This window comes from Leguminivora glycinivorella, chromosome 12 (assembly GCF_023078275.1).
Source record: "Leguminivora glycinivorella isolate SPB_JAAS2020 chromosome 12, LegGlyc_1.1, whole genome shotgun sequence".
Lineage (NCBI taxonomy): Eukaryota > Metazoa > Arthropoda > Insecta > Lepidoptera > Tortricidae > Leguminivora > Leguminivora glycinivorella.
Window position 1 is genome coordinate 2,455,982 of NC_062982.1, and position 16,417 is coordinate 2,472,398.

A 16,417-nucleotide genomic window follows, 5' to 3' on the forward strand; every position below is an offset into this window, starting at 1 on the left:
CGAGTCAGAGCGAGAGTGAGCCTGCCAATGAGCAACTGAGGAGGTCTTTGGAAGAGGCGATTACGCAGTATCGCTCCACAAGCAATCCTAGGCCACGATTACCACGTCTGCCCATGAATAGACGCAATCTAGCGCTAATAGGAGCCTTAAATGCTTTACTAGATCCATATATGCGGACTAGTAAAGATCTAGATGATACACACTCGATCATGTACTGCGGGGCCATCGCGGCGTGCCGTGTTGCTCGAGTCAAGTTTCCGGACGCTGACCGTGCAACTAGGACCGCCGAAGGTGTCCCTGCATGGCAAGTACGGATCGAGCGTCGTATCAACTCGTTTAGGACTCTCATTGCAAAGCTGATCTGCTTCAGAGGGGTAATAATCGCCCCCGAGTAATGCGCTTTGTGAACCAGGCGTTCGCGGGGACGGACATCAGGCCCCGCGACTATTTGGCCAATGTCACAGAGCGCATCGACTTCCTGAAGCAGAAAGTCTATGCATGGGCAAGCCGTATTCGCCGCTACAGAAAGCGTGTGGACCGATTCCAGCAGAATCGTCTTTTTCAAAGCGACCAAAGGAAAGTATACCGAAGGTGGGAGGAAACCGACCCTCGTGTGTCTGACGTGCGGCTGCCGGATGCTACTGCCATGTCTGATTTCTGGCGTAGCATCTGGTCGGTGCCCGTCGAACACACGGAGGGTGAGTGGATGACCGTTGTCGAACGCGAGTGCGAGAGCATCGAGCCTATGGGGGCTATCACCATCAGCCCCGACGACGTAAGTTGTGCTACCCGTACGGCCCAGAACTGGAAAAGTCCTGGACCGGACGGATTGCACAACTTCTGGCTAAAATGGTTTCGATGCTCGCACTCGCATTTGGCAACGCAATTTCAACAAGCCCTCGATCTTGGTTCTCTCCCACCTTCCCTAACAACTGGTGTTACTTTCCTGCTCTATAAGTCCGGTAGTACCACGGAAGCAAAAAACTACAGACCCATCACGTGCTTGCCTACACTTTACAAGCTCCTTACATCCATTTTGAGAGCAAAAATTAACGCGCATATTGTCGCTAACAACATTCTGGCTCCCGCTCAAAATGGATGTAGGGTTGGGTCCCGTGGTACTAAAGAGCTCCTCCTCATAGACATGACCATCTGCCAACAAGTTCGGCGGAACAAGGGGGCCATTTCGGCCGCTTGGATTGACTATAAGAAGGCCTATGATTCGGTGCCTCATTCATGGCTGAGAAGGGTATTGGAGCTGTATAAACTTGATGCAGCTTTAATATCCTTCCTGGCTGCATGTATGAGGCAGTGGACCACAGTCCTTCGTCAACCAGGAGGCAGGGATGGCCCCCTGGCCCGCAGGACTTCATAAGGATTGAGCGAGGAATATTCCAGGGTGACAGTTTGAGTCCATTATGGTTCTGCCTAGCTCTGAATCCCCTCAGCACGCTGCTGAAGGATTCTGGGCTAGGTTGCCGGCTTCGGAGAGAGGGTGAAGTCATCTCTCACCTTCTGTACATGGACGATCTCAAACTATTTGCACCGAACACCCAAGACCTGATGGTGCTATTGAAAACCACAGAAGTTTTCAGTACCGCCATCAGAATGGAGTTTGGTGTCGATAAGTGTGCGGTCATGCATGTGCAGCGGGGGAGGTTGTAAATTCAGAAAATTTACAACTTTCTGAGACGATGTCGTTCAGATCTATCTCTGAATCAGAAACCTATAAGTACCTTGGTATGTCACAGTCGTTGGGTATTGAGGATGTTGGCATTAGACGGTCGGTGAAGGAGCGCTTTTTCAGTCGGCTGACAAAAGTCCTTAACAGTCTTTTGTCAGGAGGCAACAAAGTGCGCGCCTTTAACGCCTGGGTAATGCCTCTACTCATATACTCCTTTGGCATACTACGGTGGACCCAGACTGAGCTGGACGCCCTGGATCGGAGGGTCCGCTCACTGCTTACCACACACCGTATGTTACACCCGCGCTCGTCTGTTATGAGATTGTACATCCCACGGAAGTGCGGAGGTCGAGGCTTCCTAAACGCCAAAGATCTCCACAACCGTGAGGTGTACAATCTCAGGAATTACTTCCTTAACAACGAGTGCGGGATGCATCGTGATGTGGTGGCAGTGGACGGAAACCTCACGCCGCTCTCCTTGGCGAAACAGAACTGGCGCAAACCTGTGGTACTAAGTACTGCGGACCGCAGGGCGGTATGGGAGAGCAAGCAGCTACACGGGCGGTTCTACAAGGCCCTCACGGGACCCGATGTAGATCTGCTCGCATCGGTGAACTGGTTACGATTCGGGGACCTCTTCGGAGAAACCGAGGGTTTTGCCTGTGCAATTGCGGACGAAGTTATGATGACGAACAACTACCGGAAATATATCCTGAAGGACGGTACGGTCGACATTTGTCGGGCATGCCGCCGTCCCGGAGAGTCACTCAGGCATATTATTTCCGGTTGTTCTCATCTTGCTAACGGCGAGTACTTGCACAGACATAATCTCGTAGCCAGGATTATTCACCAGCAACTTGCTCTTCAATACGGCCTTGTGGACCGCGAAGTACCGTACTACAAGTACTTACCTGCGCCAGTTCTCGAAAATGGTCGTGCCACGCTCTATTGGGATCGATCTATTATCACTGACAGGACTATTGTAGCCAATAAACCTGACATTGTGATAATAGATCGACTGCAACGCCGGGCAGTGCTCGTTGACATCACCATCCCCCATGATGAGAATCTCGTGAAAGCCGAGAAGGACAAGTCCAGTAAGTACCTAGACTTGGCTCACGAGATAACCGCCATGTGGGATGTTGAATCAACGATCATTGTTCCGATAGTCGTTTCAGCGAACGGTCTCATAGCGAAGAGTCTCGACCAACATCTTAAGAGACTCTCGCTAGGTGGCTGGATCAAAGGCCAGATGCAGAAGGCGGTGATCTTGGACACAGCACGGATAGTTCGACGGTTCCTCTCTCTGCAGCCCTAACCACCGGCAGCTTGGGCCCTGCCCCGCTGCTGGCGGCACCCTAGGTTAGGTTTTTTATAATGTGTTTATATGTGTTTTATATTGTTTTGTATGTGTTTTTGTATTTTACTTTTATATTCATATTATAAACAGCCTAGCCTAAGAAAGAAAATAAATAAAGAGAATAATAATAATAATAATAAAGCCATTTATTCCCACAAAAACATTATAAAACATGCAACAAAAACAAAAAAATAAAAAAAAGAAAATAATAATAACATTAAGAATTTACAATTTAAGATCGGCAAAATAGAAATTTCTCAAATTATTCATTTTTAAGTAATTTAAAATAAACTAAATTATTTATCAATATTCTCTTAACTTAAAATTTACAACTTTCTCGTATCATGCACAATTTGAAAGTGAATAATAACTTAATTAAAATTTAAACATATTATTTTTCTTTAAATGAATACAATTATCTTAATTTTTAGAATTATATTATAAATCGTTTTTGGGGACCCAATTTTGGGTAAAGGCCTCCTCCATACATGACCACGATTTTCTATTTTGAGTGAGTCTAGTCCAGGTACCACCGGCGAAGTCTTCGATGTCGTCTCTCCAGCGTCGGCGCGGATGTCCCCTGCGAGTTCTGCGTCGCGACTCGTCAATCACGAACCACCAGTGCAGTATGCGCTCGCTCCAGCGGTCGTCTTGCGCGCGGGCGACGTGACCTGCCCATCGCCATTTTAGCCTGCAGGCTAACTCAGCTACGTCTATTACTTTGGTCTTTTTTCTTATTTCTGTGTTTTTAACCTTGTCTCGTATTTTCAATCCCAACATACTCCGTTCTGCTGCCCGTTGAAATACTTGTAGTTTATGTATTATGTTCTTATTTAGAGTCCAGCTTTGACACCCGTAAAGAAGCGTGGGAGAGACGACCGTGTCGAATGCTTTCTTCTTGAGGCTAATGGGTAGGTTTGATTTGAAAATATCTTTTAACGACCAATATCTTTGCCAAGCGATTTTAATTCGACGTTCTACTTCATCTTTAGTCTGATCTTCAAATGTTATTTTCCGTCCCAAATATACATACTCTTCCACGTACTCTATTTTAGTTCCCATAATAATTGTGTCTATTTTTGTACTATTTGTCATTATGCAGGTTTTGTCCATAATAGGACGATAATAGTATTAACAAAATAAACACGTAAAGTTAATAAAATATCATTTACTACGTATACTTTTCTGCACATCAAGTCTGAACACAGTTTCATGCATTGAAATAATGACCCAATCACAGTGAACGGTTTGACAGTATTTCAGCTAACATGTAGAGAGACTTGCTAGCTTCTTCGGTCAGTCTTCGTCTTGGACAGAACGCGGATAGTTCAGCGGTTCTTGTATGTCACTCCGAGCACCCTAACCATCGGCAGCGTAGGCCATGCACTGGCCGACTAGGTGTGGCACTTTGGATTACGTTTTTATAATAAATTAATGATAGATTGTATTGTTTTGGTAATATATTTTCTACTCTTATACTACTCGTTTGGTACTCGTATAAACCTAAACTGAGATAATAAATGAATAAAAAGAAATAATTAGTGAAACTCTGACATAAGTAATAATTAATGAGACTATGCGTTTTCACATTATCCGATCCGATATCGGATGTAGGACTGATACCCCATACATTACAGGCGCTATCTTGGATTTTTTCCATTTAAATCCTTCCGACATCCGATATCGGATCGGATAATGTGAAAACGGACTAAGACAATAGATACTTTGTTAGTGTTATATATGCCTATGTATATCCCACCAAAAACATTCTGTAAAAAATAGCCGTCTCGGTGGAACTGCTTGTTTATCTCTAAAAAGTAATGAAATCTACATAAAGTTACTGCGATTTCTTTATTATTATAGTTAACTAGCCTTTGCCCGCGGCTTCGCTCGCGTTAAATTCGAAAATCTCTCCACAAACTTCCATCCTCCATTCTAAGGAAGTGGGGGGATATAAAAAGAGACAAAAAGTAGCCTATGTCACTTTCCATCCAGTCAACTATCTCCACTTAAAAAATTACGTCAATACGTCGCTCCGTTTTGCCGTGAAAGATGGACAAACAAACAGACACACACACTTTCCCATTTATGATATTAGTATGGATGTTGTGTGACTTGGCCGTTGAAGTGTAGTGGTGCTGGCGACAGATTGGTGCAATGGTGTCATGGAGCACCTGGTTATAAACTTCTTTATACCCTTGTGTATAAACAAGTTTATAAGTTTCATATTCGATGGTCCGAGCTAAGGTTCGTAAAGCCATGAAGCCAAGCTGATAATTATTGACGCTAAACGCCGATCGAAACGCAGTCTGAAGTGGGTGATAGACGTACGATACGAGCAAGTATGCGTACTTAAAGCTCGACGACCTTTTTCGATTGTGTGTCACCGTAAGTACGCGTAAAAACCGCCGCGCATAGTAGTCGACCATCCAACGCGTACTTGCTCGTACGCCTATCACCCACTTGACGTCGTCGCGCCATTACTTTATGGAAAAAGCGGGTTTTCGACAACTATCAATAAGATTTTAGACATTCAAAAATTTTCAATAATACCCAACTGTTTCGGTCGCACTCGTTCACATATAGGGGAATATATTGGTTGAGCGAGACGGTCAGGAGATTGATTGTCAACATGATATCTAAATATCATAAACACCGTTCGAAATGGCCTCATTAAAATCTAAATTTTAAATATATTGAAAGTAATATTACTAATCATTGACGTCACGCTCAAAATGAAAGAGATAAAAAATTTGACAATATGGTACGCTTTTGCATGATTGTCATAATTCAAAATAAGAACGATGGCTTGCGTTGTAAACAGGGACTGAAACATGACACGGGCCCCTAGCGTCATCTATATATTTTTCACTGCATCACTAGTAATGCCGTTGAACTACCGCGTGCGTATTTAAAAAAAAAAACAACATTTGTATTCAAATGACACTCTTAGTGACATCTAGCGACATAGATTTACGGCTGCCAACGGGGTACGGTATTTAGTATGGACTCTGCTGGTCCTTTATAATCGTCCTTGCTTGTACTATGAGTGCTAAGCGACGATATACATACTTAAATAAATAAATAAATAATAAATAAATATTATAGGACATTCTTACACAGATTGACTGAGGCCCACGGTAAGCTCAAGAAGGCTTGTGTTGTGGGTACTCAGACAACGATATATGTATATAATATATAAATACTTATATACATAGAAAACATCCATGCCTCAGGTCAGGGACAAATATCTGTTCTCATCACACAAATAAATGCCCTTACCGGGAATAGAACCCAGGACCGCTTACCGAACCCGGACCCAGGATAGGCTTAGCAGGCAGGGTCGCTACCAACTAAGCCAGACCGGATTATGTGAATTCGGTTTCTTTCAACCCGTTAATTGCTAAGAGCGGCACTGAAGCTTGAGCCCCTACCCCTTTTAGGAATAAGGTTACTTTATGTATGTATATTGTTAAGTTCTGAGGTTAATGAATAAACCATTTTTATTTATTTATTTATTTATCATCAATCGCTTGCTTTTATCCCAATAGGGATGACGACTACATAACAAAAATGGCATTCTGTTTAGTCCGTCAGTTATATCGTCCAAAAATACTAAACACATATTTTCGCTTTTTCATATTAATGAAAAAATACAAAGATATAGAGCATCAAAGTTCCGGAGTGGGGGCTTGTGACGTCACTTCTAAGTAAAAATTGTACCTAGGCGTGACGCCACGCGAAACTTCAGCGCACTATACCGTCGTCATTTTTCGTTTACGAGAAAAAAAAATACGTGTCTAATTGACTCTTTGATAATCTAATTGACAGACTAATTAGTTTTTTTTTAGTCGTCTCGCCTATTACTTTACGTATGTATTTTTCTTCAATACCTCCCTCTCGAACGTCGTCTCATCATTCACTTGCATTTGTTTCATAACATCTCACGCAGTCCATCCTTTTCTTCGGATTTTCTGTCCCACTTCCTCCTTCCACGTTCATCCGTAATGCCAGTCTCGAAACATGACTTATTTACTTACAAGTATATTTGTTTGTTGAAAATTCTGGTAACAGTGGTAACAACAGGGAACTTGACTGTAGTTAAAATAAAATATTTTTTCCCACACCAACTGGTAAAGATTAATTTTTCTATCCGAAAACGGATAGCAAAATTTCAGTTTATCCACAAGAGTGCAAAGTAATTTCATACAAATTTTAACTTGATGCCTTGAGCTGGCTGGTGGAATTTACCTACAAATAATTGTTTTGAATCATAAACATTGAATATATTGCTGGATTTGATATAGTTTGATGTTTCATAGTCAGTATTTTGTTCGTGTTGGTGTGGTGAAAAATGTTGTGTTTCACTCGGTGGCAAAGTTTGTTTAACCTACGTTGATTCCACTTTTTGAACAACTCGCTACGCTCGCGGTTCAATATTGGAATCTTTCGCTTGCTCGGGTATCAATTTTGGCACGTGCGGTTAAACAACAACTTTGCCCCCTTGTAAAACAAATAACTATTTCACCATGCACGAAATGAAGCATCAGAAAATTATAAGAAAAACATGAACAGAATTTAGTTTAAAATCTAATTTCTATTTAATAAGTCAGGTAGAAATATAATATACAGTAACTGAGTTGACCGTAACGTCACTCAATTCAATCCATACTAATATTATAATGGGAAATTGTGTGTGTCTGATTGTTTGCCCGTCTTTCACGGCAAAACGGAGCCACGAATTGACGTGATTTTTTAAGTGAAGATAGTTGAAGGGATGGAGAGTGACATGGGTTACTTTTTGTCTCTTTCTAACGCGAGCGAAGCCGCGGGCAAAAGCTAGTTTCATATAAATTCCATGTTAGCAAGTCGTTCAAATTCGTTTTGACAGTTTTTAAAAAGAAGCTGATTTGACTGGGAGACAAGTACACTCGTACTATGTAGGTGAATGGAATATAATTTTGTACTCTTTACCCTTCTGGACACGGTCTAATTAACTTGTCTTTCGGTTCTAGCTTCCCACATCCTGTTTAGAATTGTATACATACATATACTAGTAGAAATACACACATACATAAACGTCTGTACTTCCAAAAATAGTATACAGTAATCTCAGCGATTAAGGGTTGAACAAGCTGTTCACAGAAATCGCGAAGCGTCTGGTTGAGGTAACTGGTGACCGAAGAGCTGGCGACTTCCTCGCACAACGTATCAGCATTGCGATACAGCGAGGAAACGTCGCCAGTATCCTTGGTACAATGCCTCAAGGGCCTATTTTAGACATTAGCTAGCTTTTAAGTTTAGTTTTAGTTTCTTGTATAATTATGTAAATATGTTCGTGTAAATAAAGAAGTTGTTATAGGGGTTGAAAGAAAACAAATTGTAACATTGCAGTTACAGATATCTTATGGAGTTTTACAATTAATTATTATTTTATAAAAAATAGTTTAGATAGGGCTATTAATTTTGAGAATGGGTAAGCACTTAAGAGTTATTTATTTCACAAGGGGGCAAACATACATACATACATACAATCACGCCTGTGTCCCATAGAGGGGTAGGCAGAACACATGAAACTACTAAAGCTTCAGTGCCACTCTTGGCAAATAAGGGGTTGAAAGAAAACGAAACTGTGACATTGCAGTGACAGGTTGCCAGCCTCTCGCCTACGCCACAATTTAACCCAACAACAACACAACAACAACAACAAGGGGGCAAAGTTGTTGTTTAACCGCACGTGCCAATATTGATATACGAGCAAGCGAAATAATCCAATATATTATATTTTATCTTGAGTGTTAGGAGGGTTTCGAGGCACGAAGGTTAAACAAACTTTGCCACCGAATGAAACAACATTTTTCACCACACCAACATGTACAAAATATTTACTAAATGTGAAACATCTAACTAAATAGAACAACAATTTGTTCAATATTTATAATTCAAAATCATCATTTACAGGTAAATTCTTCCAGCCAGTTTAAGACATCAAGTTAAAATTTGTATACCTCTAGAAATACTTTGCACTCTTGAGGATACTACGCAATTTTTCAATCTGTTTTTGAACAATCAAGAGAGCATTTACCAGTTGGTGTGGTCATAGATTAAATATAAGAAGATCTTACTATCCCATACATTAAAATGCGACCGTCTGAAAACGCGCATACACTACGCCACACATAGATGGCGCCATGTATGGGATGGTATGATCTTCTTATATTTAATCAATAGTATGGAGAAAAATATATTTTAAACATACCTCGGAATACACACACAGACACAAGTTATCACGTATTACTCGTACTTACGAGGATATCAAAACTGGCTTTAGCAAAAGTAAATCTTGACGTCCCACCTCATATTTTATGTCGCAAAGAAAATGTTTAATAATTTATAAAGGGGTGAATACATACAGGCTTAATAAAGGTTCTTATTAGACCGTCGGCTTTCAGTTACGTTTTAGCATGTAGAATACTAAAATACTTATATGATTATATGACTTTGTAAAGCGAGGTTGTGGAACGTAAATCCATACTAATATTATAAATGGGAAAGTGTGTGTGGCTGTTTGTCCGTCTTGCACGGCAAAACGGAGCGACGAATTGACGTGATTTTTTAAGTGGAGATAGTTGAATGGATGGAGAGTGACATTGGCTATATTTTTGTCTCTTCCTGAAATGGGGGGTGGAAGTTTGTATGGAGCATTACGCAATTTGAGGATTTAACGCGAGCGAAGCCGAGGGCAAAGTCTAGTGCTAAAATAATATGATTTCATAAAGCGAGGTTGAGGAACGGGAGTATTAAGTATTTCTTTTGGCGATGTAATCTTTTGATGCGTAGGCACAGTATAATAAAGAGTACTATCGTACAGTATGGCCACTCCCGCTCCCCGCTGAAAGTGCCTCCCACCCCCTCTCGGCTACCTCACAGTTACCGCCTGTCAAAAACGCGAACAGTCGACCTGTCATATTTCACTCATACAAGCATAGCACGCGTTCACCTACACGAGCTTAGACTGTGTGCTAGGAACGCGCCTCTTTCATATATTTGATCGCCAGTGTCCGAGATGTGGCGTAGGCTTGTTTGATATATAGGTCATAACAGCATATAAGGTACAGCGGGGCAATTTCGACTGGAAGGCAAATGCAGTTGCATGTTGATTCATTTTTTCCATGTTTTACAATGTTTGCATTATTAATTAACACTCTAGTGTCCACTGCTTATTCAATGGAAAAAAATTGTAATTAACAAAAAATAAAACCGCCTTCAAAAATAAGCGTATTACAAAACACAGAGAAACTAAAAAGCCAAAAATAATAAACCTTTGATCAGTCACAATTTAATTTTGACTGATCAGTAAATTTGCCCCACTGTCCCTTACATAGATGTTTGATTATTGTAAAAATAAGGAGCATAATACTAATTTTATACAATTTTTAAAACCTAACCCCATAATTAATAAAAAAAAATCTCAAGTTCTGGCATAGCTTTGATTCAATTTGACAAATTAAGAAAAGAAATCCATTTTGAAAAATGTGCCATCACTCTGACTAGCTCAGGCCCCGTAGCCGATTGGCATTTCTCCGACGCGAAACGTAAACGAAACGCCGCGAAAGGTAGTCTGGCTCTGTAACGCCAATACGCAAAAGCGATACAAATAGATATCTACGAGCGTTTCAAGTGGCGTATTAGAAGGACAGAAGCGTGATAAAAGGCAGATATGATGATGATGATGTTGTAACGTAATAAATACAAAAGTCTTGGCAAATGGTACCATTTTGTACCTTTTGGCGTTGAAACTCTAGGTCCATGGGGTCCCAACGCGAATAAAGCACAAGGCTTCTGGTTGAGGTAACTGGTAACAAACAGCTGGCAAATATCGCCAGTATCTCCTTGGTTCAATGCCTCAAGGGCCTAATTTAGATATTAGCTAGCTTTTAAGTTTAGTCTTAGTTTCTTATATAATTATGTATGTTCAAGTAAATAAATATGGCAAATGTCATGTTTGCTAGTCGCTTTTCGGTAAAGGAAAACATCGTGAGGAAACCGGACTAATTCCAATAAGGCCTAGTTACCTTCGGGTTGGAAGGTCAGATGGCAGTCGCTTTCGTAAAACTAGTGCCTACGCCAAATCTTGGGATTAGTTGTCAAAGCGGACCCCAGGCTCCCATGAGCGGTGGCAAATGCCGGGATAACGCAAGGAGGATGATGATGATGTGAATAAATAATTTTATATTCTATCCTATTTAGTATGTACATGTCTTCAATTTACCTACTTTCCTTTAAACCCGAGTCGCAGTGAGCTCACTCATATTTATATCCTCACGTGTGGTAAGAAGGATGTTTACTCGACTAATATTATACCTACAGCTATCGACTTCTGAGTAATTGAGATTTTGCTCTGATGCCTGTTTTTCATCATTTAGGGGCCCACAGATTTATTAACATTGGGAACTTGCTCTGCATCGAACTCATTTTGCCACGGCTTATGAACTGCTCTGCTTTGACAACTAATCCCAAGAACTAGGCACTAGTTTTACGAAAGCGACTGTAACCTTCCAACCCGAAGGATAACTAGTCCTTATTGGAATTAGTCCGGTTTCCTCACGATGTTTTCCTTCACCGAAAAGCGACTGGCAAATATCAAATGACATTTCGCACATATTTATGTTCCGACATGTACAGTTGTAATGCGAAAAGATTTTCCTTCATATTTCCACGGAAACGTATGAACGGTGTCATGCTATTTCAGCCAATCTCAGTACAAGGTGTACTGACACTGTCTGAACTAGCATGACAACCATCCTTATAGTGCGTTTTCACATTATCCGATCCGATATCGGATGTAGGAAAAATTTCAATACCCAAAATCAAAGATGGCGGATTAAATTTATGGGACATCGGTCCTACTATCCGATATCGGAACGGATAATGTGAAAACGCAACTACTTGGTAGATATTCCGCGAATTAGCATGAAGCGTCCTTCTTTTCTTATTCGCACTGCTAAGGAGTCGAATTCCTTACCAGCGGCTATATTTACGAACTCATATAACCTAACCTTTAAATCGAGAGTGAACAGGCATCTTCTGGGCGAGCCCACACGATCGTAGGCCACGACTTTGCCTTTGGCTAGTCTGTGGGCAAGAGTAAGCCCATTTATAATAATAATAATAAACAAATACGAACATTTCCGTAAAAATACGAGGGAAAAGCTTTTCGCACTTAATACATCTGTACTTTATTTTGTTAAGGCGTCCCGAGAGCAGAGACTTTTTTTCATTGTCTAGTGCCGAATACAGTACTTTATGTGCCTATGTCGAAGCTTCAAAGGCCAAATGTAATGTAAAACGTATTACGATACACATGCGAAAGGGAAATTTATTGCTTTTGTCCATTTAAATAAATAAAAATAAAATAAATAAATAAATATTGGGGGACACCTTACACAGATCAACCTAGCCCCAAACTAAGCAAAGCTTGTACTATGGGTGCTAGGCGACGATTTACATACTTATATAGATAGATACGTAGTTATACATAGAAAAAACACTTCCTTTATCCCTCACTTCCATTTTCCTTTTTTCCGCACTTGTATCGTAATGTTCTATTAAAAACACTGCCAAACACAAATTTAAGTCTCATATAAAGTCTCTAATCAGAGTACTATGTCCCGTTAGTTTACCAGTGATCTGTGTTTTACAGGAGACAAAGATAGATGGTGCTATTCGTCACCGGGACGTTTACAGATCTATAACCACAGGATCTATAGCAGAGATAAATGTATATAGCGAAGTTTAAATGCGAACATACTCCATATTCACATGCTCGAACGAGGCAGAGTAAAAAGAGGAAAGTAAGACATTTAGATGGCAGGTGGACTAAAATGTTAAAGGAATAGTAGCCATTTTTTTATACGACGTCGGTGGCAAACAGGTGTACGGCCCGCCTGAAGAAAAGCGGTCACCGTAACCTATGGACGCCTGCAACTCAAGGGGTGTCACATACGCGTTGCCGACCCATTAGAAACTTGTACACTCCTTTTTTGAAGAGCCCATACTGTATAGTTTACAAATCGAATAGTTTCAATAATGAATAATATTAATTTTAAGGTCGTTCAAATATCTTCAAAGTAACCCCAAATTTTCGTAAAGCCACCCCCCGGTTCAGCGTATTTAAAAAAACTCTTTAGCGTGTTTCATTTCCGTAGTTTTCCGTATTTTTCAAAAACTACTGAACCTATGTTCAAAACAATTTTCCTAAAGTCTTTATTAAGTTCTACTTTTGTGATTTTTTCATATTTTTAAACATATGGTTCAAAATTAGAGGGGGGGGGGACGCACTTTTTTTTCCTTTAGGAGTGATTATTTCCGAAAATAAATATTATCAAAAAATGATTTTAGTAAACCCTTATTCATTTTTAAATACCTATCTATATCACATGTTGGGGTTGGAATGAAAAAAATATCACCCCCACTTTACCCTAATAAAACATTTTTTTCCATTTTTTATTTTTGCACTTTGTTGGCGTGATTAATATACATATTGGTACCGTTTCAGCTTTCTAGTGCTAACGGTTAAATTATCCGCGGACGGACGGACGGACGGACGGACGGACGGACGGAAACGGACGGACGGACAGACAGACAGTCATGAAATTATTCCAGTTGACTGACGCCTCTTTATTTTATTACACAAAAATAGGGTCGTGTGACTGCTAACAGAAAATTGTTTTAAAAGCACTATATTTTCGTTCTCGTATCTCTGAACTTTGTAACATTAAACTAAATAATATACACCCCGTGTTAAACGCGTAGTTTGCGGGGCTTTCTGTTTCCACGTGACCGTTAAATTCGACATGTCGTTAGGTTCGTTATCACCGTGTTTTTTTGTATTCCGCCACCACCATATCATTTATAGTTAAATTTGCAAAAAAAATTTTTTCATCGTTTCCATACATAATAAATGAATTAATTAGTGTGAGAGACCCTTAAGAATAATATTCATGTTAGTGTCAAGTAATTGACGGCACATGTCAAAACAAATAACACTGAGAAAGGGTAAAGGCGGTCACACACGTGCTCAGTAATTGCTGTAACACTATAATTAACAAAAACCTATGTAAGTATCGGCTAAAGTTGAATATCTTCTTTAGATGCGACTATTATTTAGATCTAAGACTAAAATGTGATTTATACAGGTTTGGAGTACCCCCCCCTCCCCCATGTGTTCTGCCTACCCCATTTGCTAAGACAGGAAAGAGTTTATGTTTTTTTATACCACGTCGGTGGCAAACAGGTATACGGTCCGCCTGATGGAAAGTGGTTACCGTAACCTATGCAATTCAAGGGGTGTCACGTGCGCGTTGCCGACCCATTAGAAACTTGTACACTCCTTGTATAGCGACGCTTTGCGCTATTTGGAAAATATGTTTCTCAAAGTATCTGCAACAGTTTAGGAATTAAGAGTATTATGCTAATTCTATACTTACCTAACTGTAGGTTATAATTTCTCCGTATCCTATTTTACTGTTATAAACATATTCCAATGCGGAACCGAAAATACAGAGATACCAACACCTAAATGTTCACATAAAAAGTACAAATCAGGCAGAATTTTTTAAAATGTGCTTCACTTCCCCAAGCTAATTTACTACTTGTCATAAACGTAAGAAAAAAAAAACAGCCTAGAGCGTGTTGGGCTTCGCTCAGTGTAGGGTTCCGTAGATTTGAGTATTTTTTTCAAAAGCTGTTCAACCTATCAAGTTCAAAACATTTTTCCTAGAAAGTCTTTATAAAGTTCTACTTTTGTGATTTTTTCTTCATATTGTTTAAACAACACACACATTTTTTTAAACGTTCGAAGCGATTATTATAGAAAATATTAATAAAATCAAAAAATGATTTTCGCAAACCCCTATTCATTTTTAAATACAATATATTGTTGAATAGGTATTCTTCTTCTTCTTCTTCTTATCGTGTCGAGGTTCCTTTCTTATACAGTAGATGCCCAATAGGCAGCAGCATTAACAGCCCTGGGTGTAGCGTCTCTCAGGTCGAGCTCCGAGCAGTGATGCGGGCACGCGGGGCAAGCCAGTAGGTGCGCCATGGTTTGCGGCGCTGTGTCGCAGGTGCATTGGGTCGAAGGGCTGCGGAGCAATCCCCATTTGGCCATGTTTTGCTTACAGCGACCAACTTGGGACCTGAGCCTGTTTAAGGACTTCCAAGTTGGCCAAGGTTCTTTATGGCCAGGCGGTAGTTGCTCAGAGGCTTGCACGTATACGTCTGGTGGAGGGCAACGGGTCTGCCACAGCGAGCGGCGCACATCAGACGGCTCGCCCCGCAAGGGGCTGGTGTTCCGCATGAAGCTTCTGCGGCTTTTAAGACGGGCAGCAGGCGGGATATATCCATATAAGGGGTGGCGCTGGTCGTTCTCCTGTTTGTGTTTTTCGACGGCGCAGGACACCTCTCTACGGACATCGGGAGGTGCCACACCAGCTAGCGGGTACAGCTTGTTGAGCGGGGTCGGTTTGAGACAGCCTGTGATGGCACGGCAGGTGTCGTTAAGTGCGGTGGTAACGAGGCTAGCATGTGGGGATCGGTGCCAGACTGGACATGCAAATTCGCCCGCAGAGAAGCACAGAGCCAGGCCGGTGGTACGTAAAGTATGTGCAGATGCGCCCCAGCTTGTTGAGGTTAGCCTACGTAGCAAGTTATTCCGCGCGCTAACTTTCATGCGAGTGTTAGTACAGTGTGCCTTGTAGGTTAACGCTCTGTCCAGCGTTATTCCCAGATAACGCGGGTGCGGGCAGTGCTCAAGCGTCGCTCCGTCCCATTTGATATGTAGAGGCCTATTTGCATGGTGGTTGCGCAGGTGGAACGCACAAGTCTGAGTTTTACTTGGGTTGGGCCGGAGGCAGTTAGCCCTGTAGTAAGTGCCAAGTTGTTCTAATGCCACGGTTAAGGTTTTTTCTACATCCTCAAAGGAACGACTCTGAGCTGCTAGCGCTAGATCGTCCGCGTAGAGGAAACGTTGGGTGCCTGCTGGGCTTGGCTGGTCGTTTGTGTATATGTTGAACAGGATTGGCGCTAGCACGCTGCCTTGGGGAAGCCCGTTCTTCTGGCGCCGCCAGCGGCTTTTTCCTGCGTTTAGATGGACCTGGAAACAGCGGTTCCGTAGTAGCTCTCCGAGTACACGAACGAAGCCTTCGTCTTGGGTGACGTTTGCAACTTTAGCGAGTAAGGTTTTAATGTTCACGGTGTCGTAGGCTGCTGATAGATCGACAAACGCCACGCCCGTGACCATGCCAAGCTCGAAACCGTCCTCAATGTGTTGCGTCAGTTTTAGTGTCTGGCTCGTACATGACTTTCCAGGG

At 41.4% G+C, this 16,417-nt stretch overlaps 1 protein-coding gene across 1 annotated transcript in view; it reads left to right on the plus strand.

The window, feature by feature from the left end:
* Positions 1 to 16,417, plus strand: part of LOC125231951 (GTP-binding protein REM 1) — a 288,730-nt gene that overhangs the window by 66,658 nt on the left and 205,655 nt on the right. The gene's annotated exons all lie outside the window — the stretch shown is intronic.